The 27,992-nt window shown below is 42.2% G+C and overlaps 1 protein-coding gene across 1 annotated transcript in view; it reads right to left on the reverse strand.

Moving 5' to 3' along the window:
- Nucleotides 1-27,789, reverse strand: part of LOC124549153 (short chain dehydrogenase/reductase astE-like) — a 324,150-nt gene extending 296,361 nt beyond the window's left edge. The window contains exon 1 of the mRNA XM_047125222.1: nucleotides 27,680-27,789. The gene's annotated coding sequence lies outside the window, so the exon portion shown is untranslated. The remainder of the gene's footprint in view (nucleotides 1-27,679) is intronic.
- Nucleotides 27,790-27,992: the final 203 nt, after the last annotated feature.

Genomic DNA, 27,992 nt, shown 5'->3' on the forward strand with positions numbered 1-27,992 from the left:
AGAAAGATAAGAGGTTGCGCGCGCTTCGGTTCAGTCAGCGCAGAGCGTCGCCAGCCGGCGCGTGCGAAGTATGGTGTACGAGTCGCAATATGCGCTGCACCTGCGTGACCCGTGCAGCACGTGCGTGTCGCGCTGTAGTCTAGTGTCACGTCACACGTGCTATACGCGTCTCAATTTGCGCCTAGCCTAAAAAGAGTGCGATGGAGCTCCGTATGCCACGGCAAACTGGCTGACACTGACGGCGGCGGTGCACAAATGCTGCGCAGCTAGCGCCATTCGACGGCCAACACCGCGGTTCCTGGTGTGTCCGCTGTGCCGTGCGTGTGATCATTGCTTGTACAGCCCTCTCGCAGTGTCCGGAGCAAGTATGGTGGGTCTGACACACCGGTGTCAATGTGTTCTTTTTTCCATTTCCAGGAGTGTATTAAAAGGTCGCATGACCTACTAGTTGTACGACGCGGCCTGCTATGCGGGTCGCGCGAGGCGTGTTTACAGTCCGCAGCCGCTTCCGACAACCTCGACCTTCAATCGTACAATGTTTCCCAGCGTCTTTTAAGCAAAGTTTGAATCACAATATCAACATGCGTTACATCACTATACGCGTCTTTTCCAGAGCGTTCAAATGATGGTAAAAGAAGTATAGCGTACCATTTAAAAATTTTTGGTGAGGGTGGAAGCGTCACGGAGATGCTCAGCCAACCCTAGTAGTAGACGCTGTAAGAGGGGCGTTGTGCATCGTGGCTCGCTTTTCTGTCAGAATTCCGAGAGTGTACGCTCATAGAAGAGTCGACCACGGTATTGCTTCATGCAATTTATGTGTCGCGAAAAGGTCATGAAGGTAAAATTATAGGGGTTCGAGGCCTGAACAACGAAGGGGAAGCAACAGTAAGGTGGTTTGCAGAGTATACAGAGCGGTAGGTTGTGCTAGCAAATGGCTGTTAAGGAAAAATTCGATACGTTCCGCGGTTTCTGAGTTAACACCGGCAGGCCGAAGTGGCCGAGCGGTTCTAGGCGCTACAGTCTGGAACCGCGCGACCGCTACGGTCGCAGGTTCGAATCCTGCCTCGGGCATGGATGTGTGTGATGTCCTTAGGTTAGTTAGGTTTAAGTAGTTCTAAGTTGTAGGGGCCTGATAACCACAGCAGTTGAGTCCCATAGTGCTCAGAGCCATTTTTTTTTAGTTAACACCGAAGGTAGAAGACAGTGAGGTCGCTGCGCGTGTAAATTTGAACGGCCCACCAGACGGTGTCGCCAAACATGTTCTCCGTTTGGGTTCCTAAAACCGAACAAGAGAGCGATACAAAAATTGGATATGGGACGGTAGTAGGGATGGAACCCGAGCCAAAGTCTGAGCAATCTTGTGCGCTATCATTTGCACTGTGAAGATAATTGACACTAATTGTAGTTGGCCGGTCGCTTGAATTTCCGCGCGCAGTGCTAATTAACCCAGTAACGCCGCAAGTACCGACTTTTTTTCGTAACAATTATTTCTCAGCACAACCTCCCCTGCAACACCCTTACAAGTTTTTCAGACCGTTTCTGACCACCCTCTGGATGTAGGCACACCTTGGAATTATTCATTATGGGTGCTCTACGCGTCAGTTTACCATTTCAGAGACCGCAGGTCCTTACGAGGAAGACGTGGACGTGAAAACTGCAGCGGTGACCTCGTGGAGGAAAAAAAGCAAATAATGGGACCACGGCGAATAAAGTTAAAGGGGAACTCAGAGCTTTTTCTTGATTTTTTGGTACGAGTTCCGCATTTTAAAAAGACAGAGCAAGAACGAAAACCTGTTCGTCTTTTCGAAGCAGTTGACTAGTAGGCCTATCTGCAATACGAATGATTAGAAGAGATGGGGCAAGATGGCGCAAGTTTTCATACATTGCACTCGCACTCTGATGAAGTGGCTTCAAATCCACGTCCAGGCGTTTACATGATGTATCGTCTTTTATCCACTGAATGGTTCAAGATACCGAAACGAGGTTTTTCGCAGACGTGCACGTAATTTTGTTGCGTGGGTAGTACTCCCAACTCTTAACCGATGTACCGAAACAAATATTATTTCAATGGAACGATATAATTTATTTAGTGCCACTCGAAAGCTCTTGATAAGACAAGAATAGCGCGGTAACGGTTATAATCTGAACGTAGAAATTGAGCTCGTCATATTTGTACTTAAAACCCTAGTCTATCTTCTTCGCGTTGCGTGTATGTATGTGAATTGTGAATGCCATAAAGCTTTAAAGTCACAAAAAATTTGTGTAAAACGGATGCTTTTTTATTTTAAGCATCTTCAGACACACGAAACTGAGGAATGAAGCAGCGTCTTATGCTATCCTGCCGACGATCTTTTGCTTAATTGCCTGGGAACCTTAACTACGGTTTCCCGTGTGGAGTGTGCTAACAGTTCCAGCCTGACTCCTTTGCAACGCTGTTTCCAACACCTCAATAGAGAACAAGCGATCGATCATTTCATGGCGCTACCGCTGCCTGTAGGACAGCAGGTATCTCACTCGACAGACTGCACTGGAACTATAATAGATTGACAGTAATCTCATTTGTCGATCTTAAGCTCCGTCCAGTGCCAGCATGTAAGTATGGCCGGCACAGCAGATGATGTTTCACTGTATTCCTTACTACCCGAAAAAGACCCACTCTGCTCAATCTTTATTTTCATTTGTTTTCTGAGAACATACGAGAATATTAAAGAACATTGTAAAAATGAACGTTCAAAAGAATCGTAAAAATGTTGCTATTTCACGCACAAAAATACTCTCTAATGCTCAAAAATAGTCCTAAGTGCTCTTAAATGCACTTAAATATTCGACAATCCTATACTCTGAAATAAAATACTCTGTTTGTTTATGACTAGTATTTGGATTCAAAACTGAAATAGTAATTCCAACTGAAATAGTAATCGTTTTCTTTTCGTATAAAATTAACGGATATTGAAGTGCATCCTAAGAGCGATGTGTTTCTGTGATAGTTATAATCCTTCTCTTTTTCGTTGAATAATTATATCGCTATTTGTGTACCAAATGTCCACAATTCCAACGAAAATTTCATTCACTAGCTTGAGCGCAATGAATCAACGTTCACGTTCTCCAGCTAGTCTTCTGTCGGCTCGAACCACAGTTATCCTTATCAGGTAGAGTTTGATATAGTGCTGGTTTGCGCAACGTCGATCGATTCCCTGTGTACGTTGCCAATGAAATACACTTGCAAAAATTTTAAAGATTCGTTTGCGTATAATTACAATGGTCCCACTCTACGACAAACATTCATTTAACCTAAAACAAAGGACTGAACTGAAGTTCTTCACTGCTTATGGAAATAGTAACTGGAAGCAAGTACTGTACGCTCTCACGGTACATCTACATCCTGTGCAAACCACTGTGAATTGCAGGGCACAGGTTCCCACTGTACCAGTTGTTACTGATTCAATTCACAAACGGAGCGCTGCAAATTATCTAATCTTGTTCTCACGACCCATAATGGAATAATTTGAAGAAAATGTTTGATCCCGGATTTTTTTCCGGTCACGTAATGAAATAATTCTGATGGAGTCATTTATAAATCTAATATATCCGCCAGTAGATGAGCAAACAGGCTGACAAAATACTTTGTGAATGGTGTTAAGAATTGATAGGTGTAAATAACTTTCATACCAATACTGTCGCTGTCTTGTAAATTATAGCCCAATAAGTGTGGTACAAACAACTTTTACTTATCTGTACACAATATCCATAAATTAGCTTTACAACTTAAGACTACAGGACTTACAGGCACGCATTCACAATGCTTTTGAATATGCCACCGTGGAGATCGTGAATCGTACGTGGAGACGACTACACATTATCCATGCTACCAAGGGTGCATGGATTGATGTGCATGGATGACGAAACAAAATTTTATGAGTTATCTTATGACATGATGAAAACCATTTGTTAATATCTCGTATAATTTTAAAACGTATTAAAGTCTTGTAAAGATAATTTCACCGCCTTCATCTAAACTCATTATCCTCAGCTTGGGCGTAAAAGAGAGCTTAAAGGACATGTTTTCGCCAGGGGCTATAAATAAATAGATATTTACGTGAACTCTGCAATCTCTGCTGCTTTCAGCATGCGGCCTTCTAACCTCTTCAACAGAGAGTGACGATTCCTTTTCATCCTCTTTGTCTTTTGCCATTATCTCCTAGCTACATGGGTTGGTATGGTTATTATCGGTAGCGGTGTGCAAACACAGTGGGTAAATTTATGATTAGTTTTGTAATTTATAATAGCATGCCACATGCATCATTCCAAGTTCTGTCGACTCTCGACCTTTTATTTTCTTCATATCTGCATACCGTGTGCCATGGTAACGGTATAAATGAGCCTGTCTAATGATAGAATTCCAGATCTCGGTGTTGGCGCTCATATTCACTACCCATCGGCGTGGAACTGCAAAACGACTGTTATGATCCCTAAAGCAAATAAACGAAAGACAGACCCAAAATCCGCCTCCACCCCCCCCCCCCCCCCCCCCGATCTACATCACTAATAGACGTAACAAGAAAGAAATTCGAAAGCATATAGCCAGACTATCAAAATTCCGGTAACTAGCGTCGATTGCGACCAACCAACCAGCCTGGCCTCAGAAAACATAATTCGACTAATTACTCCATATTACGATAAACATCTGACATTACTAACGTAATCAGCTCAGGACACCGCCCGCTCTCTTTCTTTCTATACATCGAATGAACGTTTGGAAAATATGACGTAACGGACTATTCTACAAACTGATAGACGTCGTACTACACCCCCCCCCCCCCCTCCGCAAGACCGTACAATTAGAATCCGGTTAGTCAAAAGACAATGTGCAGTCTACGTCGATAAGGCAGTATTCCAACTCACTCCCAGTTCCTTCACAACCCTCCAAGCAGGAGTCGCGCAGGGAAATAATCTCACCTCTTCTCTGTTCACTGCACGTCATCGACGTCCCCGAAACCACCTCACACATTGAAAATGTATAACTTTACGCTGACGGCATTGCCTGGTGATGCTCAGGAGCCACACATAAACAAATCACAAGCATGGATGGAAAAGAGGAGAAATAAATCAAACCCTGGCAATCATATTCCGACAATGAAGCAAATCACAAAGGCAAAGCCCGATTGACATTAGAATCTCCCTTTGCAACACAACATTGTCCCTAGCAGACGGAATGTATTTCGGGGAGCACCTCTACAAATATTTAAACTACAACACCCACGTTAGGCGTACAATAGAGAAAATCAGAAAAAGGCAAAATCTGATCAGACGAGTCCAGGGATAATTCCACGGATGCAGCAACAACACAGCAATACAAACATATAAAACATTTTCCCGCCCCATAATGGAGTGTGCTACAGCCCCCTTTGCGGGAATGAACAAACCACCCATTGCCAAACTACACAAGACAGAGTGACGACATGTTAGAAGCATTCTAAAACTACACTACTGAACACACAACAACAAAGTGTATGAAATAATAGACAAAAAGTCACGCCACACAAGATTCGCTTAAGGGCAAACGCATAGTAATTGGGGCAAACGCATAGTAATTGACAGATCAGACTTGACAATTCGTAACAACGCTACTCCAACATGCCTCAAAGAGCAAATTCAAGTTCATATACCCACCAAGAATCATCGGACAGAACACAGAAACAGAGTTTGCAGACGTTATGAACGAACTCTACCACAAATTCAAAATACAAACAATAGTAAATACAACTGCAGCCCTTTCATACTTTCTGAAATTGACTTCTGACAAAGAATAGTACAACTCAAACAGACAGAAGGAAATATACCTGTAAAACAGAACTAAGGACGCAAACTGTAACAAGAAAATATACCAAACTTACTAACAAAAAACTATCCAAGAATTGTCAAATAGATTTAAGATAACAATGTGACCCAAAATTGGATGTAAGTGAAAAGTGTAAACCAGTATGATAAAAAAATGTAATCAGCCGTAGCTAGAAATAAGCTGGTTTGAAGTTCAAATAAGAAATATGGTCAACTTTTAATAGGAAGCCTTTTCTAAAGGTATTTGCCTGGAGTGTAGCCTTGTATAAGAGCGAAACGTGGATGTTGAACAGCAGAGGAGAACAGAAGCTTTTGAAATATGTTGCTATAGAAGAATGCTGAAGATTACATGAGTAAATCATACAAACAATGAGGAGGCACTGAATACAATAGGGCAGAAGAGAAAGTTGTGGTATAACTTCACTAAAATAAGAGATCGGCTGAAAGGACACATTCTGAGATATCCAGGGTCGCCAATTTAGTAATGGAGAGAAGAAAATTTGTAAAGGGAGACTAAGAGATGAGTACAGTAAGCAGGATGTAGGTTGTAATACTTATTTCGGAGTTGAAGAGGCTTCCGCAGAATACAGTAGCCTGGAGAACTGAAGGCCACAACAACAACGTCAAAAAATAAATAAATAAATTGAAAATTCAAGGGCCCCGTTTCTCCACAAGACTGGAAATAAATGAATTCCATCCGCAATAATCGATTTCTTGCAGTTTGTACGGGGCACTTTTGAGATTAACTCCGCAGACTTGCTCTACTTCCCGGTGACTACGTTCTGCTGCACCACAAGTAAAAATGTATGTCCTCAAATTCTTGCAAGACCACCATTCGTGAACTGCATATAGCATTAATCCAGGCCAGGATCTAGGTGGGATTCGAAGGGGGGGGGGGGGGGGGGGGGGGGGTGAAGAAGGGCAGACCGAGGTAACTGCCCCAGGCAGCAAATTCAGGGGGCACCAAATTCGTATTATTGAAGAAAAAGAATCTTGTTTCACAAAGCTCCTAGCATCCAGCGCACAATTGTCTATCGATTATTCACATGATATTGAAACGCATCCCAGTTGTTTTTGAACATTTTTGAACGCATTCTAAGCTGATATCTGTACGAACTACAAGTTGATTTATGAATGCGTGCATAGTGTACGTGATGTCTGTGCTAGGGGAATCCCCGTCGCATCTAGCAATAAAAGAACTTTCCCACAGACGAAAGGGTACGGGCTATACGAGCCTAATAAACCTGAACGTGTGAACGCCAATCCCTGTTTATTTATGTGGCTGACTGGATGTGCGAATGATCAGTATTGTTTTAATAACTAGCGAAACCCATATATTCAGACTACCCGAGTGGCAAGAAATACTAACAGGAAACACAGGTAAGAAAGATTACATATTATCTCCTCGGCGTATGCAAGAAAATGAAATTCTGACAGAAAATTTTTGCCAAATCGCTACACTACTAAGGGCCAGTTGTACAGTCACTGGTTAGCAGCCGCTTAAGTTCTATTCTAGGAATAGCGCGGAAAACGAGTTGTGCGAACACGTAATAACGCCTAACCGGCGAATAAATGCGGTATAACCGAACTCGTGATTAGGGAAGTTAACCGGAGAATAAAGTTTGACAGTGGCAGGAATAGTTACAGAAATAATGATAAGGTTGTTTGTTAGAAAGAGGAAGGAGAAGAAACGGGACATCTTACAAATTATGTGGAAGAATACGACGATTCCAACAATCATATATAAATTTCATACTACTTTTTGATCCTATGCTTGAGAAACTGGAGCGTATGAATGAAATGTGAAACTATATCTTAATATAAAACTTTCTGCTTGTAGTAGCCTTGCACGCATTTGACATTGGTACGTCGCGAATTATATATATTCTGTCATGTTTGAGGCATAAAAATAATCATTTTTGGCAAAACACCCTCAATTATTTGGCATGTGCTACAATTGCTGCAATATTAGAAAGACCTACTTTGTTTTATCTAGCAGACAGTGACAAAATAGACATAATCAATTGAATCGAGAAACCAAAATCAGTCTTGGGTACAATTCATATTAACGGCGTTTTCAGTATTAGATAACGAAATTTTGATTTTTCATGTAGCAAAACGATCGACAGAACGCTAGTGTCCCGACTTCACGCAGGGACATTATAACAACAGCAAAAAATATTTTTCCACTCGATCTTCCATTGGAAATAATCAATTTGTCAACAATACAGCAGAGTCAGAACAACTTTTTGTCTTTTAGTGAAAATCTTAGTGCCACAATTGTTGACTTAGTGAGCTATTGCGTCTTTTATGTGCCAGAAAATGCCCCTGCTACTCCTCAGGTTATCCCAGAGGACGACTAATGCTTCAGAGCAACAGAATCGTCTCCCAGTTACCATTGTTCCCATAAAAAAGTGAACTATTTGTGCTTATTTGAGCCAAGTTTCTCTTTCCTTTTCCTTACAAACATGGAAAAAAAGAAAGGTGATACTTCCTCATATACGGAATATACAGGGTGGTCCATTGATAGTGACCGGGCCAAATATCTCACGAAATAACCAACAAACGAAAAAACTACAAACAACGAAACTCGTCTAGCTTGAAGGGGGAAACCAGATTGCGCTATGGTTGGCCCGCTAGATGGCGCTGCCATAGGTCAAACGGATATCAACAGCGTTTTTAAAATAGGAACCCCCACTTTTTATTACGTATTCATGCAGTACTTAAAGAAATATGAAAGTTTTAGTTGGACCACTTTTTTCGCTTTGTGACAGATGGCGCTGTAATAGTAACAAACGTATAAGTACGTGGTATCACGTAACATTCCGCCAGTGCGGTCGGTATTTGCTTCGTGATACATTACCCGTGTTAAAATGGACCGTTTACCAACTGCGGAAAAGGTCGGTATCGTGTTGATGTATGGCTATTGTGATCAAAATGCCCAACGGGCGTGTGCTATGTACGCTGCTCGGTATCCTGGACATCATCCAAGTGTCCGCACCGTTCGCCGGAAAGCTACGTTATTTTAAGAAACAGGAAGTGTTCAGCCACATGTGAGACGTCAACCACGACCTACAACAAATGATGATGCCCAAGTAGGTGTTTTAGCTGCTGTCGCGGCTAATCCACACATCAGTAGCAGAAAAATTGCGCAAGAATCGGGAATCTCAAAAACGTCGGTGTTGAGAGTGCTAGTTCAACATCGATTGCACCCGTACCATATTTCTATGCACCAGGAATTGCATGGCGACGACTTTGAACGTCGTGTACAGTTCTACCACTGGGCAAAAGAGAAATTACGGGGCAATGACAGATTTTTTGCACGCGTTCTATTTAGCGACAAAGCGTCATTCACTAACAGCGGTATCGTAAACCGGCATAATTTGCACTATTGGGCAACGGAAAATCCACGATGGCTGCGACAAGTGGAACATCAGCGACCTTGGCGGGTTTATGAATGGTGCGGCATTATGGGAGGAAGGATAATTGGCCCCCATTTTATCGATGGCAATCTAAATGGTGCAATGTATGCTGATTTCCTACGTAATGTTCTACCGATGTTACTACAAGATGTTTCACTGCATGACAGAATGGCGATGTATTTCCAACATGATGGATATTCGGCACATAGTGCGGTTGAAGCGGTACTGAATAGCATATTTCACGATAGGTGGATTGGTCGTCGGAACATCGTACGTCTCCGGATTTCTTTTTGTGGGCAAAGTTGAAGGATATTTGCTATCGTGATCCACCGACAATGCCTGACAACATGCGTCAGCGCATTGTCAACGTATGTGCGAACATTACGGAAGGCGAACTACTCGCTGTTGGGAGGAATGTCGTTACACGTATTGCCAAATGCATTGAGGTTGACGGACATCATTTTGAGCATTTATTGCATTAATGTGGTATTTACAAGTAATCACGCTGTAACAGCATGCGTTCTCAGAAATGATAAGTTCACAAAGGTACATGTATCACATTGGAACAACCGAAATAAAATGTTCAAACGTACTTACGTTCTGTATTTTAATTTTAAAAACCTACCTGTTACCAACTTTTCGTCTAAAATTGTGAGCCATAAGTTTGTGACTATTACAACGCCATCTATCACAAAGTGAAGAAAGTGGTCCAACTAAAACATTCGTATTTCTTTACGTACTACACGAATATGTAATAAAAATGGGGGTTCCTATTAAAAAAAAAAAAAACGCAGTTGATACCCGTTTGATCTATGGCAGCGCCATCTAGCGGGCCAACCATAGCGTCATCTGGTTTCCCCCTTCAAGCTTAATAAGTTTCGTTCTTCGTAGTTTTTTCGTTTGACGCTTCTTTCGTGAGATATTTGGCCCGGTCGCGATTAATAGACCACTCTGTAGATGTTGTGTTTCTAATTATTAGTATCATCCACGTAAGAACATCCACATTTATCATAAAATTCAAAAAATTGGCATTCAGCTAACACGGATCTTTAGTTGCTGAACGTAACATATAGAGGGAGTGACTGGCAAGCAATGTTTTTAAATTCCTCTTGAACTGTCACACAAATTCTGGACGTCAGTCGTAAACTTCCGTAAGTGCAAAAATGACCGTTTTGAGGTTTTTATCGCATGTGGCTCGCTTAAGTCGTTCCTTCGTAGTGGTAAACTATCGTATGTGTGTGGTCCACAGAAAACAAATTGAGCAACGCCATTATTTCGTATGTGCAAGCAGAACCCAGTGGTAGTCAATGGAAAATGATAGTAACGACGACAAAGTGCACAGAGGGACTCTTTGGAAAGGAAATAAAATGTTCGTAATTGTGTATTTGACCTTCTCTGCAGGTAGCAAAGTCCGAGCCTCAGCAGTTTCTTAGTGTTCTCCTATAAAGTTAGTGAAATGACACTTAACTGTAGTTTGCCTTTGACGTCCAGAATTGTCACATATAATTCCTTTTTGTCAGATGTAACTCTTTTCCACCAATTAATAAGCTGCTCTTGAGGGTAAAATACTTTGCCTCTGGTGATTTCTTTCTTTCCATTCGAGACTTCATTGATACTGATAACTAGACAGCTAGACAGCCAGCAGGATTAGTAACTGTTAGACAATGTGAAACACGCACAAGAGGCAGTTTTTTTAATTATTTCATTTCTATGTTGTAATTAGGAGAAAATAAAATAAACAAATGTGTATGGATTAATTATTTTTTTGCTGAAATCTTTTGTTTTAATTTCTCTTTATAAATCTTATTTTGAACACATTGTCAGTTTTTTTCCTAATACAGTTCTTCCTCCATTCTTTGGTTCTCATCATGTTATTTTTGAAGCAGCCCAATCTGCAACTCTGCTAGTTCTTTCACATCTGAGAATAGGTACTTTTATTCTAAAATTAAAATTTTCTGTTTTAAGGAGAGGATTGTACAACAAAAGGAAGAATACAGTGACAGTGTTATGTCTCCAGTTACTTCCCATCCCTCCCACACTACATGCAGCACCTAGAGATGATTGCACAAGCCAAAATTATGTATGTAATTGTTACTGTTCCTCAAACTACAACAACAGCATCCAGTTTGGGTATGTGCATAGGTGCACTCCAACCCCAGCAATATAAAAATAATTATGATTGTTCATTGAAACTGTAGAACACCAATTACTTCTGCAATGAATGAATAATTCTAACCATAAGACACAAATACGACAGCAAGCTACCCAATGACTAAAAGTCTTAGAATTGTCAGTCAATTCAGTCCCTATGATATCTGCATTCTCATAGTCTCATTAAACTCTGAAGAGGATGACTCTTTTCATGTAGCAGATTGCACTTCAAAGCTTCTAATACGTTATGTGCCTACTTACAATTCGTCATTTACCATACAGCTACGTTTGATGGAATATTATCTTACTTAGAAATGCTGCATCTGAATCGATCGTACTGTGACGCCCTTATGTTAACTTTACCAAATTGTCTACTTTTGTGTACACACCTTATAACTTACATCACAGGTATGGGTCCCTGTCAATCTGTATAGTTATTCTGGGCACAATACTTACGTGTTGCTTTCTTTAAAGGATTGTAGGCCTATCTGTAGCAGCTCTGTCAGTCTACTGAACTCTTCTGTAAGCTAAAACTATTGCATATATTTTCCCAGCCTTTGTTCAGAAATTTAGAACAATCTCTCACTCATAAATCAACAGAGACCTGATTTTTTACTAATTCCAAGACAGGTTGTTGCTGTTTACGTACATAAAGCACATAAGCTTAGTTAAAAGTCTTGCACTAATATTTTCATTTCATGAGGCTATATCAGTTTCCATATTTTCCACTATGCTCTGGAGCTTGTTTACAATATCCATCAGCCTCAAAGTATCTTCAGCGGAACAGCTTTGCATCCTGGAACGTTTATCGCTCATGTTACCTCGATTAACATGACATTGTGATTGACAGATGACAGTGATGGGTAACAGAGTTGCTGGCTCGTAAACGGCCTGCCATGTGCTCAAGTTATTGATAGCGGTGCAAGCACCAAAAAAGAAACAAGTAACGGATGCACACGACTTAACTCTGAATCATTCTCATTTAATCTTCAGTGTCACTCGAACTGCTGTCAGAGTTTAATGAAATAATGAGATCTTCAGTATAATTTTCTACTAAACATTCATTCTTCTATGCTTTCATTATTACTTTTTTCATGTGTCTTGCAACATTGTAGCAATATGACGACGAAGTTTCGTTTCAGCATCCGTTGTCAGTTTTTCTACTTCCATCAAAGTACATTTTTTTGTTGTCCCTTATCACTTAACCTTTTACTTGAGTCCATATGAGTGACAGTGGTATGGTGGTAATCTGAGGAACATACGGCAATACTTTTTGGCAGTTCATCTACAATATATTGTAAGAGGCCCATGACTAAGGAATTTATTGCTAACGCATTCGAGCAGATGTAATTTCGATGGACTGCTCACGTGCTGCCTGCGATATGTAAGCTATAATAGAATCGCAGACCAAAGAACAATGTTGGCTGCAGTAGCAGCTGTGTCAGTAGTAATGGTAGTAGCTAGCGGTCTGTGTATGGAGTTGGCTGGGCCAGTCGTGGGGAGCGATGGCGGTGCCCGAGCGATGTAGTATAAGGTAAAAGCAGCCGCACGCACATGTAGTTTGTTAAACTAAATTTGTACTGTTATTATATCAAGTCCCATGTAACTGTTTCAAAAAATCTTTTAATAATAATCTTTTTATAAAATTAACTTTTTGGAAATCATTCATCTGAATTTAAAGAAATTATTAATTTCTGCAATCCATGGTCATCCCGATTAACATAAGGAAAAATCTGTAGTTTCTTTTTATACATGACAAATCTAGCGGCCAGCATTGCACTGGGCTGTGCCAGAAAAATTTCTTATAGGAGCAGATATATACGCGTTATACGGCGACTTCATTGAGGTAAGAATTTTCAATTACTTCAGTATGATCTTTCAGGGCAATGACGCAGCACTGCTGACGTCCAAATTTATCAGTTTAGATTCACAGTCAGTTAATTATTGAAAGGTTATATATGAGTCACATTTTTTATTGGGAGGTTAGTCACGTTATTATTGCGAGGTTACAGAATAATAATTTGTTGGGAGGTTACACTGAATGTGAATGATATACATAATTTTTTACTATTGGGAGGTTACAATATGGAGGTAAAGGTGGTTTATTCTGAGCTACGAGATCCAACAATTTTTCTTCGTTGTAACCTGTCGATAATGTCTTGCTTCTTGGAAGCAACTGTAGGCGCCTTATCAAGGATAGCCAAATGATATAATGCGTTGTCTATAACTATTACTGGGGACTCCCTCAAGTTTTTCACGAGCGGCTCCTTAGACCACCGTCGAAATGTGGCTCCCTTCATTTCTTCGTGGTAATCGGCGTTTTTTCTATCTAAACAACAAAATACAGTTTTCAATAAATCCCTGCAGATGTACCTGCATGGAGAAGAATAAGTCTGCTACCTTCTCCAATTGGTCCTGGCATAGTGCCAGACACTGAATCATTTTTCCAACCAGCTTGCATTTACCCATGTTTCATCTAGCCAAACAATATCCTCAAAATTTTCCTTTGATATTGCACTCAAAAATCGACATCGCCATGCTACAATGTCACCTCTCTACATTATGACCTATATCCGTTAATTTTTTTTCTATTTGAAGCCCAAGCCGAGCACCACATTTAGCAGCGATGATTTTCTGCTTCTGAAAAGCTCCGCTTCTTCTAAGGAAGCCTTCAATTTATCGAGGGTCGGATGCTCCTTTCTCGAAGCCTACTTTTTCCTTTGGCCCCTATGGGGGCATAGGGCATCCAGGAGAACTCGCCATCCTTCCCTGTCTTTGGCCATTTGCCTCAATTCTGCCCAGGTTTCGCCAACTCTTTTTGCTTCCCATTCCACTGTCCTCTTCCACTGTCCTCTTCCATGTGCCCCTAGGTCTTCCTCTCTTCCTTGTTCCCTGGGGATTCCATTCCAATGCTTTTTTCTCGGTGGCTCCATCTGGTTTTCTCAAGGTGTGCCCCAACCAACCCCACTTTCTCTCTCGTATCTGGTCTTCTATAGGTATCTGGTTTGTTATTCGCCAGAGTTCCTCATTAGTAACTGTAAATATGACGACGAATTGAATCTCCCTGAAAATCTTCGATATTCGTCACACGCTTTCGGGTTGCACTTTTTTCATGGGGTGTTAAGTGAGATGGTCCAGCTTCAATTTCTTCTGCTCCGTACTTTTCTTTCCCTATTCTCAGAACAGTGTTTTATTGAATTTTTAACGCCTCCGCTGTTCTGTCAGTGACATTAGTGGGACGTAGCAAGAGTCCACATCATTGTCTTTCTCTTGTTCGAAGGATTCCTTGACATTATTGCAATATTCACCAGCCCGCCCTCTCAGTCCAGTGCAGTGACCCCGAATAGACTTCTATGGCACAGCACGCTTCCGTGGAGGCCCTCTCCCACTTCTTGCTCCTGACATTGAAACTATATGAACAGAAAGAATCACACGAATGTCAAACAACTCATGTGACAGCACCGCACAGTATATCTGCAATACGACCACTGTAGGTCTCACACGTAGAGCCCAGTTCGCAGCCACAAGGGGCTTTTTTTCTTTTTTTTTTTCTTCTCTCCCGATGCTTCATGGTTTCGAAAGCGAACACATTTCGGCAATTGAGTTTTAAAGAGGATTTCCGTGTCCTTTCCTTGGACATGCGTAGATAAGTGTTGTAAAACCAGCAGGTATCCGTGGCCTTGCTGGCGAACCCGTCGACGCAGTGGGATGTGACGACTGACGTACCCGAAATTATGCAGCGTGCTCTACTGTTGTTGTCAACATAACTGGACGGACACGCTATCCCATGGATAACTAACCGGAGAATAAAATGACGTCGTACAACGTGCGCCGTAAGCTATAGCGTGGTTTGGCTATTCCATCGGTTGCTATCCCTGGATTTATCACAAGATTGCATAACTGGCCCTAAATAGGCGTGCTTGATGTCAATATAAAAGACATATATTATACACTCCTGGAAATTGAAATAAGAACACCGTGAATTCATTGTCCCAGGAAGGGGAAACTTTATTGACACATTCATGGGGTCAGATACATCACATGATCACACTGACAGAACCACAGGCACATAGACACAGGCAACAGAGCATGCACCATGTCGGCACTAGTACAGTGTATATCCACCTTTCGCAGCAATGCAGGCTGCTATTCTCCCATGGAGACGATCGTAGAGATGCTGGATGTAGTCCTGTGGAACGGCTTGCCATGCCATTTCCACCTGGCGCCTCAGTTGGACCAGCGTTCGTGCTGGACGTGCAGACCGCGTGAGACGACGCTTCATCCAGTCCCAAACATGCTCAATGGCGGACAGATCCGGAGATCTTGCTGGCTAGGGTAGTTGACTTACACCTTCTAGAGCACGTTGGGTGGCACGGGATACATGCGGACGTGCATTGTCCTGTTGGAACAGCAAGTTCCCTTGCCGGTCTAGGAATAGTAGAACGATGGGTTCGATGACGGTTTGGATGTACCGTGCACTATTCAGTGTCCCCTCGACGATCACCAGTGGTGTACGGCCAGTGTAGGAGATCGCTCCCCACACCATGATGCCGGGTGTTGGCCCTGTGTGCCTCGGTCGTATGCAGTCCTGATTGTGGCGCTCACCTGCACGGCGCCAAACACGCATACGACCATCATTGGTACCAAGGCAGAAGCGACTCTCATCGCTGAAGACGACACGTCTCCATTCGTCCCTCCATTCACGCCTGTCGCGACACCACTGGAGGCGGGCTGCACGATGTTGGGGCGTGAGCGGAAGACGGCCTAACGGTGTGCGGGACCGTAGCCCAGCTTCATGGAGACGGTTGCGAATGGTCCTCGCCGATACCCCAGGAGCAACAGTGTCCCTAATTTGCTGGGAAGTGGCGGTGCGGTCCCCTACGGCACTGCGTAGGATCCTACGGTCTTGGCGTGCATCCGTGCGTCGCTGCGGTCCGGTCCCAGGTCGACGGGCACGTGCACCTTCCGCCGACCACTGGCGACAACATCGATGTACTGTGGAGACCTCACGCCCCACGTGTTGAGCAATTCGGCGGTACGTCCACCCGGCCTCCCGCATGCCCACTATACGCCCTCGCTCAAAGTCCGTCAACTGCACATACGGTTCACGTCCACGCTGTCGCGGCATGCTACCAGTGTTAAAGACTGCGATGGAGCTCCGTATGCCACGGCAAACTGGCTGACACTGACGGCGGCGGTGCACAAATGCTGCGCAGCTAGCGCCATTCGACGGCCAACACCGCGGTTCCTGGTGTGTCCGCTGTGCCGTGCGTGTGATCATTGCTTGTACAGCCCTCTCGCAGTGTCCGGAGCAAGTATGGTGGGTTTGACACACCGGTGTCAATGTGTTCTTTTTTCCATTTCCAGGAGTGTACATACAAACTCACAAACATGATCATGATTTTGTATGAAAGAACTATACGTCAATGTTAAAATACGTTTACTTATATTTTTAGGCAATAAAGAGCAAATGATGAGCGCACCAAGAAAGAAGCTTTTTGGGGCTCAAAACATAAAAAGAACTAAGGATAAAATTGAAGATATAAATAAATCGGCTTCTCTAAGATGAGAAGATAGTTTCACGAAGCAGGCGCATCATTACGCTCCACTGATACTTGAGATAATTAACATTCAAGATAATTCGACTGAACAGTCGAAGTTTCAAGTCTCAGATGATGGTAAACAGTCTTCACCATCGGTATTATCTCAGAAGGAAGACGACGGTGAGCTAGCATCTGCTCACTTATTCAGCAAAGAAAAAATTATAGATCTAATGGACCCAGGTGCAGGCCGGACCACGAAAAAATTACAGGTCAACATAGGTCATTTATGAGCAAACAAGCTGTATTACTAAATGATAAACATCCAGATAACATAGAGTTTAGGTTCACTGAACGCAACGGTAGGTATTTGACATACCACATGTGGTTCGAAACAACAGCAAATTGGTAAAATATTAAAAGATCCCGGCTTGTTTATTCGAAAGCAAAAAACTCAATTTAATGTACTGCCTGCAAGCTATATGGCAGCTCTTCTACATCAGCCTCGTGTAGGGAGCTTTCATTAATTGGAAAAAAGCTTTAGAAAGATTATCTAAGCTTAAAGCATGAAGAACACATTACGAATGTTTTATCAAATGGAAAACCCGTCTGCAGAAAATGAAATCTTCTCAGGGCATCAGTCACGAGACTGAGAGATTAATTCCCTCTGAGAAAGAAAAATGGAGACGTATCCCGCATGTAATAATGGACGCTGTCATATAGCTTGCCACAAATTGTCTTGGTTAGAAGTTCAAATGAAACACCGAGTGATATCACTGAAAATTTTCCTCAACCTAGTCAAGGACATTTTCTTAATTTGATAATTCTGATCCCTAAATGCAGTCCTACTCTCAAGTAACAGTTAGAACACGTAAGAAAGGTACAATTATCGTATTTGTCACTGACAATACAAAAAGAAATCATCCATAAATGGCAAACAAAGTTCGAAATACCATTATGAACGACATCAAGGAGACCAGTTATTTCACCATCATGTTTCACTGCACTCCAGATGTATCTCACACAGAAGTAATGAGTCAAGTGATATGTCATATAAAACTAACAGAAACTGTACGTGAAAAGGAAAGCTTTATTGACTTTATAGACATTGACGGAAAGACTGGAGAATATATCACACAGTGAATACTAGAAACACTAGAAGCTGATGGTCTGAATGTGCAAAAATGTCATGGACAATCTTACGATAGCGGATCTAATATGGCCGGCACATATAATGAAGTCCAATCCAAAATTATGGAAATGAAAGAGTTTGTACCATATCTAACACACTCTAAAAATCTTGTGGACGTTCATTCTGCATCCTCATATCAAGAAGCAGTTAGCCTATTTGGGACTGTTCAGAAACTTTACTGCTTTTTTGTTGGATCCACCATGCGGTGGAAAATAACGCAGAGGTGTACAGAAACCAGTTTACAAGGAAGCAGTCAAGCAAGATGGTCGGCTAAACATCTAGCTGTTACAGCTCTATTAAATAATTTACCGGAAGTTATCAAAGCTCTGGAAGAAATTGAAGAACCTCTCTTGCCGCAGAATGTAAGTACGAAACTGGTCATCTACTACATGAGGTGATGAATTTTAAATTTATCCTCACCTTAACAATTTGGGCTGATATTCTTGGAGAGATTAATAAAATGAACGTCAAAATACAGAAAGAAGACATTATCATTTCGCGCTGTGTGGCACTAATGCATGGCCTTGCAAGAAATGGGAGAGAAACCAATAGAACAGTGGATCGAAGAAGCTATACCTGTTTCAGTAAAGATGTAATTCGAGCCTGTCCTCAAAAGCAAGCGAACTTCCAGAAAGAGAAGGCGCACGACGAAGTCTAAATCTGTGTGGACGAATCAAGAACACTAGACCCGACTAAGCTGTTTTCCAAAGATATAAAAATAGTATTTGACATTTTTAACACAAACTGAAACAAGGCTAGAGAGCGCAAAGAGTCTAATGAAAACTTCGTCTTCACCAGTGGCCAAGCATTTTTAAACATGTCGACTGAGAATCTGCAGAAAAATGGAGCAGATCTACTACGAAAATATTCGAAAGACTTGAATGCACTTGAGTTTTGCCTAGAACTCGCCGAATTCAAAAAGTTAGTAACCGAAATTAACGAAGAATCAAGAGCTGTCCAACTCCTATATCTGTGCAAGCGTGACTTGCAAGAAGCTTTTCCTAATATTAGTGCAGCTTGAAGGATATACTACTCATTACCGACGACATGTGCAAGCTGTGAGAGAAGCTTCGACAAACTGAAAATAATTAAGAGCAATCTGCGTTCAGAAAGAAGCCAGGAACGTCTACCTGGACTCGCGATCATAGGCACTGAAAATAAAATTGCCTATGAGACGACCTTTAACCAGGTAATGACTTCTTTCGCAGAAACGAAAGCATGCCGTATAAAGCTGTAACAAGATTGCAGAGTAAAAAATGCTGAGACTTGAGGACTGAAGAAATGTGTACTGTCCTGCTTGTTTCTTGCCTTTACTGGTTTTATGTTTCCTACTCTTGGGTCCATTGCTTTTCCTTGTGTAGGTTAATGACCTCTCGTCTGTTAAACTGCCAGACGCTAAGTGTGATTTGTTTGCAGATGACACAAACATTGCAGTAAGTAGCAAGTCAAGTGCAATCTTAGAAATAACTGCTAATCAAATTTTCACTGGCATTAATAAATGGTTTAAAGCTAATTCACTGTCACTGCAATTAAATTTTTAAAAGACGCACTGTATGCAATTCAGTACCTGTAAGAGATTTCATTCCAATATGTGTATAACATATGAAGACATGTAGATCGAAGAGGTAGACAGTGTTAAATTTCTGGGCCTATAACTCGATAATAAATTGCGTTGGGAAGGGCATACCACAGAATCGCTGAAGCGCCTAAACAAGTCTGTATTTGCAGTGAGAATGATGTCAGATGTAAGAGATATAAATAAAAAAAACTTGCATACTTTGCTTACTTTCATTCAATTATGTCACACGAGATCATATTCTGGGGTAACTCATCAAACCGATAAAAAGTTTTTAGCGTGAAAAAGCTTGTTATAAGAATCACTTGTGGTGTAAATTCAAGAACAGTATGTAGAAACCTGCTCAAGGAACTGTGTATTCTAACCACTGCTTCTCAGTGAATTTAATCCTTAATGAAATTTGTTGCAAGTAATATATCTCTATTTCCAACCAATAGCTCAATTCATAGTATCAATACCAGCAATAAGAACATTCTATATAAAGACCTAAAATCACTTGCCTTGGTCCAAAAGTGACCAAGAAACCACATTTTCAATAAATTGCCAGCAACCATTACAAACTTGGTTTCAAATAAAGCACGGTTTAAAACGAGTTTGAAAGACTTTTTGATAGGCAACTCCTACTCTATAGATGAATATCTTAAGAGGAACTGTTAGACCAGCTTAAGTAAAAATGTCTGTTAGATTTCAGTTTTGACAGCACTTGGTCACAACAATCAAGATTAGGTATACTGTATATGATAAATTTATTAAAAGTGCATAACAATCTTTAATTCTTACAGAATTCTGACAGCATATTAATTCTGTATATATTAGCAGTTCCAGTTTACTGTAATGCAGTCACCTATTTTGACAACCTCCTAACAAATGACCAGGGTGTTAAGTACTATATTCAAATGTTTTATGTTTTTTATGTTCTACACCCACGAGAATCATCTCAATTTTTGGTCTGTGAAACTAAAACTGAATCTAACCTAATCAGATCTAATCTAATCTATGTTTAATTTTATGTCGCTCAAAAGAGAAAGTTATTCGCTAACAGGCAATAAAGAGTGCAAATTTTCTGAAGAGTTTTTATTCTCCCAGTCACAAATAATCCCACCCAGTATTAATTGTGAGTTTTTCTGTTAAGTGGGGTAGGATGTCAAACCGGCCGACTGGGAGCAGTAGCGACACCATAGGACATTTTAATTTCCACTGTCCTGAATATGGGTTGGATGGCTGTTATTACAAAATACACGCGTTTGAATTCCACAGGGCGAAATACAGCAACGTGCGATAGAAGAATGCTGTGCGAAGAGGCGTCGCACTGCACCCTGGCACACTTAAGACCAAATAACATGTCTCACATTTCCTCGAACATATATGTTTTATATATCAAACTCTTCAGAAAGTTTGCGCTACAAAACGAACATATTTTAGAAAAACCAATTTTCTTTTTCTAATTTTTGACGCTTGAAGGGAAGGGGGGCGGAGGCGCCACTATCATACACTCCTGGAAATTGAAATAAGAACACCGTGAATTCATTGTCCCAGGAAGGGGAAACTTTATTGACACATTCATGGGGTCAGATACATCACATGATCACACTGACAGAACCACAGGCACATAGACACAGGCAACAGAGCATGCACCATGTCGGCACTAGTACAGTGTATATCCACCTTTCGCAGCAATGCAGGCTGCTATTCTCCCATGGAGACGATCGTAGAGATGCTGGATGTAGTCCTGTGGAACGGCTTGCCATGCCATTTCCACCTGGCGCCTCAGTTGGACCAGCGTTCGTGCTGGACGTGCAGACCGCGTGAAACGACGCTTCATCCAGTCCCAAACATGCTCAATGGGGGACAGATCCGGAGATCTTGCTGGCCAGGGTAGTTGACTTACACCTTCTAGAACACGTTGGGTGGCACGGGATACATGCGGACGTGCATTGTCTTGTTGGAACAGCAAGTTCCCTTGCCGGTCTAGGAATGGTAGAACAATGGGTTCGATGACGGTTTGGATGTACCGTGCACTATTCAGTGTCCCCTTGACGATCACCAGTGGTGTACGGCCAGTGTAGGAGATCGCTCCCCACACCATGATGCCGGGTGTTGGCCCTGTGTGCCTCGGTCGTATGCAGTCCTGATTGTGGCGCTCACCTGCACGGCGCCAAACACGCATACGACCATCATTGGCACCAAGGCAGAAGCGACTCTCATCGCTGAAGACGACACGTCTCCATTCGTCCCTCCATTCACGCCTGTCGCGACACCACTGGAGGCGGGCTGCACGATGTTGGGGCGTGAGCGGAAGACGGCCTAACGGTGTGCGGGACCGTAGCCCAGCTTACTGGAGACGGTTGCGAATGGTCCTCGCCGATACCCCAGGAGCAACAGTGTCCCTAATTTGCTGGGAAGTGGCGGTGCGGTCCCCTACGGCACTGCGTAGGATTCTACGGTCTTGGCGTGCATCCGTGCGTCGCTGCGGTCCGGTCCCAGGTCGACGGGCACGTGCACCTTCCGCCGACCACTGGCGACAACATCGATGTACTGTGGAGACCTCACGCCCCACGTGTTGAGCAATTCGGCGGTACGTCCACCCGGCCTCCCGCATGCCCACTATACGCCCTCGCTCAAAGTCCGTCAACTGCACCTACGGTTCACGTCCACGCTGTCGCGGCATGCTACCAGTGTTAAAGACTGCGATGGAGCTCCGTATGCCACGGCAAACTGGCTGACACTGACGGCGGCGGTGCACAAATGCTGCGCAGCTAGCGCCATTCGACGGCCAACACCGCGGTTCCTGGCGTGTCCGTTGTGCCGTGCGTGTGATCATTGCTTGTACAGCCCTCTCGCAGTGTCCGGAGCAAGTATGGTGGGTCTGACACACCGGTGTCAATGTGTTCTTTTTTCCATTTCCAGGAGTGTATTTTTGCTCCGGTTCGGAAATATCGTAGATTCGGTGGTCTCCTCCTTGCACGCATTGTATTGTGTTTGAGATATTGTGTGTCGATACAACAGGCCGTTTGATTGTTACGGAACATAAGCAGTTCACAAACGTGGGACTAATGTACTTTGTCCACTCTAGGCCTTGTATCGAATTACATCAAGTTCTTGGCTTACGTTCCTGTATCATATGCACTATGTCCGCAGGTCGTGGTCTAGTGGCTAACGTTACTACTCGGGATCACGGGGTCCCGGGTTCAATTCCCAGCCGTGTCGGGGGTTTTCACCGCCCGCGGCTGGGTGTTTGTGTTGTCTTCACCATTTTATCATCATTCGGGAAAGGGGCGAAACTTGACATGAAAAGATTGGCAGTTTGTAGGGGCGCTGATAACCACGCAGTTGAGTGCCCCACAAATCAAATATCGTTAGCAAACGCATAATCTTCACCCTGAAAGTTAGTGAAGCCCTGTAGATGTTGCAAGTAAATATGAAACGATGCAGTTGTACACCAACCCACCACGATAAATTCATTGACTCTAGAATGAATCTGGAATATATTACCGACGAGAAACATCCTCTTCTCGGATACAGGCCTCCAATAGGGCGAAAAAGATATGTGCTGTTCATGATACGCTAATTTCTTTCATGTATACGTATAGCGTATATTAGGACGGGAATAGATCAGAAGTTTTTTGTATATATATATATATATATATATATATATATATATATATATATATATATATACGAAGATTGAGTTAAAGGTACATACATATATCCAATCCATTCATATTAACGGTCATCTTGAAGGCATTTATGGTCTTGAGGTGATTTTTAGAAAAGCTCGCAAATTTTTTCTGTGTTTTGTTGAACAATAAGTATATTTTCATGATTCCGCCTTCAATGAAACAATTTCTTGTTATTTCACTCTTTGCCTACACGTGCTTCGGTTATGTCACGTATATTTCAAAAATGGGTATAGGTGGAAAGTTACTTTTGGAACATTCGAACAGCTATTGTAGACATCACATTCGCAAAAAGTTTTTCAGCTAAAACATATATTATAACAGAACATTTTTTTGTTCACATTTCTCTTTGTCTTCTGCACTATAGCAAATATTAGGCTACAGTTCGTTTTCTGCAGCTAATAACGGTTTATTTACAACGTAAAACTTTTAGGGGAGCGACACTTTGACCTAGCCCAACTGCAGGGCTTGGATTTCGCTCCATAAAAATAGTTAGACAGACCGAAACATGAACAACAAAATGTGTTGAGATAAGCGTGCATGTTTTTGTTGGAACACTCTGTAAATGTGATGACCATGTTTGTAACTTTTATGTACCGTTCTCTCATTTAATATTAACACATTGTTTTGCAGTAGATTGAAGGGACATCCACAGATGATGTAACACCACTGAAACAAGTGCAGTAACGCTCTTTTCACAATTCCCGCAAAGGTGACGTCATTTTGACGTCACACACAATATCGACGGACCTCGCAGTGTCGACGACCGCATGTTCGGCTATCGACTTTCGTTAGCATTCGGACCTGTCACAACATTTAACGCGCTCGTACCGAAGATTTACAAAAACACATCATTCTCGGAATGATTTATTATAATTATTGGTATAATAACATGTCACATAATGATTTATTGACGGTTAATCCCTTCATATAATAAGAGTGCTGTCTTAGGAGTGAGTTATTATCGTCAATAATTTACAATGAAACACACTCGCTTTGAAATGTGCAGTACGCAGTTTCAATGTGACGGAGCACTGAAAATTTATCACAAAGACATCACCATTATCATTAAACGTCACTTAATAACGCTTCAATGGTACAAGCCCACGAGATTGAATATGATAGCCAAGACTGAAATTTAAAAGCTAGCGTAATGAATAGCGTCGTGGTTTCTGGCGTCAAAACTTGTTGGCTCGTATCCCGTTACATGCAGTTTTTTTCCCTTCATATTGGCGTTCTTAACGCGTACTTTCTTATGAATGTAATACAAGTATGTTCTGCAATATTCGATGTTATTTACATTCGGTAGAAAGAAGGATGAAATAAATATTTAGTGATTTCCGAATATGTGGTTAGGCAGGATCCTAAGAGGAAAGTTTAAATTGCTGCGATTGAAACGACCGAGTGGTCTAAGGCGCTGCAGTCATAGGCTGTGCGGCTGGTCCCGGCGGAAGTTCGAGTCCTCCCTCAGGCATGGGTGTGTGTGTTTGTCCTTAGGATAATTTAGGTTAAGTAGTGTGTAAGCTTACGGCCTGATGACCTTGGCAGTTAAGTCCCATAAGATTTCACACACATTTTTTTGATTGAAACGAGCAACAGTAAAATTCGTATTGTTTCTTCTCACAAATATTTGGCTCTTTATTTCCGAATATATGCTGCTTTTCGAGTGTGTCATTGGACAGGGGCCTAAGAGTACAGTTTAAATTGCTGTGAGTGAAACGAGCAGCATTAAGATTCATATTCTTCCTTGTCACAAAAATTTCGCTGTTTATTTACGAATTCGTGGTGTTTTCCGAGGGTGTGGTTAGACAGAAACCTAAGAGTACAGCTTTAATTGCTGCGACTGAAACAAGCAGCAATAAAATTCATATTCTGCCTTTTCACTAATATTTTGTTCTTTATTTCCGATTTTGTGACGATTTCAGAGAGTGTGGTTAGGCTGGAACCTAAGGGTACAGCTTTAAATGCTGCGACTAAGACGAGCTGAAATAAAATTTGTTTCCTTTTTCTTCTCACAGATATTTCTCTCTTTATTTCCGAAATTGTAGCGACTACCGAGTGTGTGGTTAGGCAGGAAGCTAAGGGAGCAATATTCATAGTCTCCCTTGCCGGCCGCGGTGGTCTAGCGGTTCTAGGCGCTCAGTCCGGAATCGCGCGACTGCTACGGTCGCAGGTTCGAATCCTGCCTCGGGCATGGATGTGTGTGATGTCCTTAGGTTAGTTAGGTTTAAGTAGTTATAAGTTCTAGGGGACTGATGACCACAGATGTTAAGTCTCATAGTGCTCAGAGCCAGTCTACCTTGTCACAAGGCCGGTAGCCGTCAATATTGCGCGTTAGTCAAAATGACGTCAAGTTTTCGGGAATTGTAGGGAAACGAGCTTTACCCAAACAAGTATGGGTAAAGAGAAGAAAAAATCAAGAAGTAGTATTTTATGTTATTTTGTGAGACAATGACACTATTAAAATTAGATCGCTGTTATGTTTCGCAGAACGTTGACAGCGTACTACAGCGACCAGACAGTTTGGTTTTGGTTTGCTTTATTGGGAAAGCACCGTTATCAAATGGTTCAAATGGCTCTGAGCACTACGAGACTTAACTTCTGAGGTCATCAGTCCCCTAGAACTTAGAACTACTTAAACCTAACTAACCTAAGGACATCACACACATCCATGCCCGAGGCAGGATTCGAACCTGCGACAGTAGCGGTCGCGCGGTTGCAGACTGAAGCGCCTAGAACCACACGGCCACAACGGCCAGCACCGTTCTCGGTTTCAAATTTATATATTAGTCGTCAGACGGCTTGTAGGTTTTTTCATCAACGACATGGACGTTGTTATAAGTTGAGGTGCCCTAGGATAATAAAAATTGACAGTTTCATAACTGCGTCAATGATTGTTGCTTCACGAACTATCGCATAACAAAGCAACTTACGTGGAATGCCCGTCCGGAACTTTTGTTACCAAAGTGTTTTTCAAACGAATAGTACTCATGTTGTTCTTCATGTTGTCATATACACTTATAGTGGTTCAGGGCAACAATGTAGGTCATCTAGACGTGTCACACGGCATCAGAAGATTTACTCGTTCGAGCAAGACGATGAAAGTAAAATGTTGCAGGCGGACATTTTACGTAAATTGCACCCTAAAATGAGTTGGTTGCGCAGGAAGATACAGTATATTTGTAAATCAATTGTGTTTAGAATGATAATAAGATATGTCACACTTGCTCCATGGAACACGACAACTGGTTAATTGGTTAAAGACTTGTTTGTAATATAAACGTGGAAGAGAAGAAGTGAAAAGTATTGAAGATTCTCATAATGAGAAATGAGAAGGAGCGCTCTGTATATACTTTAAATAAATTTTTATAGTCAAAATCGCGTTCAAAACTGTTTTTTTATTGGCTGGTGACAGATAAGACTGTCGCCTTCAGATCTTTAAAATTTTTTTTGGTTGTACGTGATGTTCCAATATGCATTCATTAGTCGCGTCATGTTAACATTTTAGTGTCGAGTATATTGTGCATTTCAGAAAGCTATGTCAAAAATGAAATTACATACAGGTTTCACATATGTAAAAATATGCACAGTTGAGATGGAACTTACACATGTAACATTACTATGATGCTTGTCAGTTGTTGTAATCCACAGTGTACAGGAAAAGTCCACACTTTTGCCAATGTTAACGATTTTGACAGGTAAGACCGTCGGCTTCAGGCTTTTAAAAAAAATTTTGGTTGTACGTCATGTTCCGATATGTGCTCATTAGTCGTATCATGTTAACATTTTAGTGGAGAGTATACTGTGCATTTCACTCAGCTATGTCAAAAATGAAATTACATACAGGCTTGTCATATGTAAAAATATGCACAGTTAAGATGGACCTTGTAGAACTTGGCATGTCTATACATGTAGCACTACTTTGATACTTGTAAGTTGTTGGAATCCACATTGTACAGCAAAAGTCCACACTTTTGCCAATGTTAACGATTACATGACGAGTGAAGCACATCTTGGGACCTTTTCACTCGAAATACATGGTGCAAAAACCTGTTTCTAGTTTTATTTTTTATAAATCTGTGTGGAATGTGCAGTATAAGTTGCACTAAAAGGTTAGCATGGCATGAATAATGAACGCACAATGGCACATGACGTACAACGAAAATAATGTTTAAAGATCTGAAGTCAATAAAGACGTTTTGAACGCCTTCCTGGCTCTAAGAAAATTTGTTTAAAGTGCAAAGTAAGTAAAGTCTGAGATCAGCTTTCGCGGCGGAACTCACGGTGGTCGGCAGAGATGTGTATCGCAGCCAGGCGGTGCGGATTCCGGCTCTCCAGCTCCAGCGCGGCCCGCGGCGGCAGCGGCACTGGAGGCAGGGCTCGGCGCTGGGCCGGCGATGGCGGCGCCGCGGCGCGCAGCTGGAACTCCAGAGCGGCCAGCCACGGTCACGGCCGGCTGCTTCCCCGCCACGCCTCGCCGCCCCCCGCCGTCGCCAGCTTGGCCTCGGCAGCCAGCCAGTGGTCATGTGGGTGTGAATTGCTCTTGCGTGAATGTGTGTGTGTGTGTGTGTGTGTGTCCAATTCAGAAGAAGGCCT

The sequence above is a fragment of the Schistocerca americana genome, chromosome 1 (genome assembly GCF_021461395.2).
Source record: "Schistocerca americana isolate TAMUIC-IGC-003095 chromosome 1, iqSchAmer2.1, whole genome shotgun sequence".
Classification (NCBI taxonomy): domain Eukaryota; kingdom Metazoa; phylum Arthropoda; class Insecta; order Orthoptera; family Acrididae; genus Schistocerca; species Schistocerca americana.